The sequence below is a fragment of the Branchiostoma belcheri genome, unplaced genomic scaffold, assembly GCF_001625305.1.
Source record: "Branchiostoma belcheri isolate BF01 breed outbred unplaced genomic scaffold, Haploidv18h27 scaffold64, whole genome shotgun sequence".
Lineage (NCBI taxonomy): Eukaryota > Metazoa > Chordata > Leptocardii > Amphioxiformes > Branchiostomatidae > Branchiostoma > Branchiostoma belcheri.
In genome coordinates, this window is record NW_017804287.1 from 1,117,113 (window position 1) to 1,122,210 (window position 5,098).

The following is a 5,098-nucleotide window of genomic DNA, read 5'->3' on the forward strand; positions in this document are numbered from 1 at the left end:
TCACACCATATTCACCGAGAAAGGGCGGGCCATTAACGCTATTATCATATAGCTTACACGATAGCCTATCCAAACTGATGCAGTGACACACAATGTACAATTTACCCCTTGCACATGCTGAATAGAACATTGAATATTTGTTCCATCTGGAGTCAGCTGAGGTCACTGGGGGGTTCATGTTCTATGGCCTTCTATCTGGGTCACAGGCAGGGAACAAGTGTTCTTATGGGAGTCATTGGAACACAACTCAAGTTATTTTTGGATTTTTTAGAAGTAGAGCCGTGTTCTATTGGGTCACCTGAGGTCATATGCGGGTGATTATTCATTTTGTTTAATGTATGGATTGGGATGAATAAATACCCGATTTTGACTCTATTTGTGACATTACGGCGACATAAGGAATGTGGAATGGAGCCTTGTGATTGGTCAACGTCACCCGGCTATATGATAATTATAATTATAAGTGAAGGTGAACATCATTAAACATAACTTATTCAAATAAGGACCTCATTTGCATAATTTAAGAGAAAATACTATTATGGCATTCTTTGTTAAGATAAGGCTGTATTTTGGTGGAGAATATTATCAACAGATATAACTCATGCAATAGAGGATTCTATTAATTTGCATAATCAGGGGCTTAATCTTTAAGTTCTTAGTCACAAAGGTTAACATTATTTGGCAAAGGTATAAGATCGTGAAACTCCAGTTTCTTCGTAACCCTAATTTAGGTTTTCGTGGTTTTTTTTGGTAACCCTAGTTACCAAAATTACCAAATCGAAAAGGACTGACATCATTACGGTCTGCTGTCACAGGCGTACGTAGGGAGAGCCCAAGAAGCACGGGACGCCGGAATCGAAATTTACGGCGTCGCTGTGGGTAGGACTGCCTTCATCCAGATGAGTGGGCTCAACGCCATCACCGGGAACCCCGGCCGGGTGGTGCATTGGAAGCTGGTGGAGCCGTGCATGTTTGCGGCTCTCCTGTGTAACGTTAGTGGTAAGTGTCACAAAAACACATGTGCATTTTTACAGCTCCCTTTCTAAGTTTGTTGAAGGAGGTTAAGAGGGATTTGTTTTGTTTGTCTCAGGCTCGTAGTCTATATATCAATATAATAAAACACAACACAACACAATACAAAGTGTTTAGTAATGAGTAATCATCAGTAATGAATCATCGATCAGTTTAAATGAGAATACACTTATTTACCTGAACTGTATCATAATTTGACACCATCTGTGGTTGTGTTGTTTGAGACATTCTATTACACATATCGTTCTTTTTCCCTATATCTTTCTTGTTTCTTTTATATTATTAGTCACCTTCATAATTAGTACATTCGGTACTGGGGTATTCATTATTGTTATTTTCATATTTCAGGCTAGGTCAGCCTACAGCCTACATCCTGAAGCCAGCCTACAGCTAAGAAAACAGACTGCTGGCGAACAAGGACGTGCCTGAACGTCATATCCAATTATTTCTTAGCTATACATGCATAGAGCATCGCTGCTTCTGGCAAAACAACATGTCTTGTTACTAGTATACATACGACAAGTTGTCTTCTAGGAATTAAAACTATACTAATGATAACGAACATAGATAAACTATGTAGTCCATTTGATGATCTACTCATGATCATAGGCATCATTGTCGAATAAACTCTAAATCTTCATTAACCTAGCATGATTAAGTATAGAAAGTTATTCGTACATATAGCCGACTAGTTATGAATAATTGTTCAGACTTATGGTAAAGATATATGGAGACATAGGGATGATACTGGTGGAAAATTTAAGCTCTCGATTTATAAGTACATAATCTTCTTTAAATTTAGTAATCTTCATTATTTTTTGTTGAAGTTGATGGCTTATATATAATAGCCATGTACGAACAGGTAATATAAAGGCTTCATGTGTGGAGTTACTGTATCGTTAATGACGTTGCTTTTACTATAAGAGCAACAGTGGACAATGTTTTCATCATGTTTTGCTGGGGAGAAATGTTTTGGATTAACCTGATACTAGTTATCATCAATCGAATCATCATCCATAGCGAATTATCATTTAAAGGATAAATTTAATGCAATAAATATCATAATTCTTTAAAAAATTACTGATCTGGATATCCGGATCATTGACTAGTACTAGTATTTCACGTAATGCTCTGCCTGCTAGCTTTACGGTAGCATGCTTCAATAGGAATAAAGCTGTGGAAAACAATGTTTCTGGGTAGTTTCCTCATACCTGTACCATTTGCAGTTTAAAAGTGCTGTCTATACTTTAAAGTACTGAAATTAGTAAAACGTTGACTACGGTGTGATTCTATCAAACATCAGAAGAGGGCGTTGCTTAGCTAGTGCCCATGACAGTAACAAGGAGTGAACAAAAGCCACTGCTTTATTTTGTCTCGTAATGTCATTGAAGTAGCTGAAAGACCCACGTCATATCACTTTGAATGTCTTCTTTTACCTTGTTACATTCTTTCATTTTTGCCGCATTTTTTCTAGCACACTAATTTCTATTGGTAATTGGTCTACTGCGGAAGTAGCTGTTTTCGTCATTCTTTTCCTGGCCCTCGATTGATATTGGGTCAGACAGAGGAGGAAGAATTATGGAAAGAACAAGTATGATGTTTTTAAAAAAACACAGGCGACGATTTTGTGTTTAACTGTTCCGTTCTTTATAAATCTTTTTTTTTTTCAAATACGTACACATATAATTCAGAAAGAATCCAGAATTTCTGTACAGTACGAGGAAAGCCGTCAGGGGTCCAAAATCAGTTAGACCCAGGTAAATTTATGTTGTGTTTCTAGCCCTTGAAAAATTAGAATCGCTAGATAGGGATTCACCTTTTTTATCTGTCTTTTGTTTTTTTCATAGATCTTTATAATTAGTGATCCAACTAATACAGTTAATATAACAATGAAATGTATAAGTACACTGGTATCTTTAACACCACCCTAATTTCGCCCCTAGAGATATAATAGTGAAACGCCGTCTTGGGATTACCGTAAATTCCCGAAAGTACGCACCCCTTGTGCTTCTGTGCATGTAGCATGTATGTCTTAAAAACAGTTAGTTCTAGAAAATATCGTTTAAAAATAAATTTAGGCAGTGTACTATATACGTGATTGCATGATAACTGGATACAGTATTGTAGCGGGAAGCGTTTCGTGTTGGGGCTAGTTTTCATCGCTGGCTGCAGCCGATTTGCAAGACGTCACCACCGCATCGAAGGGTAAGGCAAGTGCGGCGAAACGTACAGCTTTGGATCACGGAGAGTGTTGGTGATCAAGCAAGCAATGGTCAATAAAGATTTGTGAATATTTCAATAATGGTTTTATCGGTAACAAGGGTTATAATGTTGATGCACAAGTACGTAGCTTTGTTGTTCTTTACTTCTATACGAAATGCGCCGAACACTTTAATAGGGCCCGCCCGGTCGAACCATAGAGAGCAACAATCATCGAGGCGGAGGTCTGTACTCCGTAAAACCAAGGACATTATACACACATAATGTCCTTGGTAAAACTGAGTCTGTTCAGAGGAAAGAAATACTTCCTTCTCGGGGCCAAGGTTCTGGAAAGCTGTCCTAAACGATGCCACGACCCTCTCTTCGTTCTTCAGCTGTATGTGCACTTTGCAGGGGAAAAAGATCGGCGTGCACAAGACAACGGGCGCAGCATGATTCAAAGTTTATTTTATTTACGCCCTTATTCACGCCGATCAAAAGAAACTGCGACAATTCGGTACGTGCAGGCCCGTGCACGTGGCGACACAGGCTGGCTTCCCGCTCTAGCTGTGGGTTCCCACGATGTGTTGCCAAGGGCAGCGGCACGTACACAGACCTACCGGCGGATCCCACCCACCGGCCGACGGTAAGATTGTCAAAGACTACATTTTTAACTCCGCCCCTATCATTGTTGTGTGCCGAACAGTCGAGTACATCTAACTGGCATTTTCACGTCGTACTGACTGGTATAGCCCGCTACAAAGTAATTTCCTGTTGCATTAAACAAGATTTAAAAAGATTTGTGATACGAAATGAAATATTGATAACAATTTATGTTAACTGAACCTTTGTAACGGCATGGAGATAATCTTTGTTGAAGATTTCTGAGTTCAACGCAAGCCGGAAGTGCAATAGAACTGACCATCAGTCGAGGTACAGCTATTATGTTATCACCTGTTACGTTACGACGATCAAGAACGTTCACGGCTTGTGGACCATTTCAAATATTACCACTCATAAACCCTCTTTTAATTTCATATGTACTTACGTGGGGTTTAATATTATTTAAATTTTAGGCCGGAGTTCCACGAGATCGGCGCCGGCTGGCTGGGGAACGATCCCGTCGGCATGATGGAGCGACGGGCGTCGTCAAAACGATACAAAAATGTTTACAAGCACAACGCAAGGACAGACAGATTTCTACACCAGCGCTCTTTGTGCGATCCCCCAACCCACAGACTCTGGGAAACTCAAATTACTCTCATGATAGACAAGGTGCTCCAAGCAAGTATGCAAACATTGGGTCAAAATATAGCCAAACATTGGGTTGACTTTATTTGGAAAACACTCGGTTCCGACACCCTTCTGAACAGCCAAATCGTGGGAAGCGATTTCTACCGAAAATGACCGAAGTAAAACATGACGTAATGCTTGCAACAGCATGCGGTTGCTGATTGGTCAAATGTTTGTCAGAGTATTATGGGTTGCCGGTTGCTTGCAGGACCCGGAAGTTCCCAAGGATAGGGACTCAGAACTTTTTTTCCAATCGTCCCGAAACGTAACCAAATCTACTTTCATTTCGACATCGGGACAGTGGTAACGAACACCTAATTTCTTATTTCCTGCGAAACACCTTCGCTCTCACTGCGCTCAGACAGGCAAAGATGCTTATCTAACGTATACTAAGTAGCCTCCTTGGACAGGCGAAAAAGTAAGTCAATGGCTTGAACTTTTCACCCTTTTCACCCGATCTGTTTGCTGTGTCAGGGAACAGTTTTCTCATCTCAATATTACAATTAAAATAGTTAATGACATTATGTATTCACCAATGATGGTCCCAGACTATAGAACGCCCCTTAGCAACAAT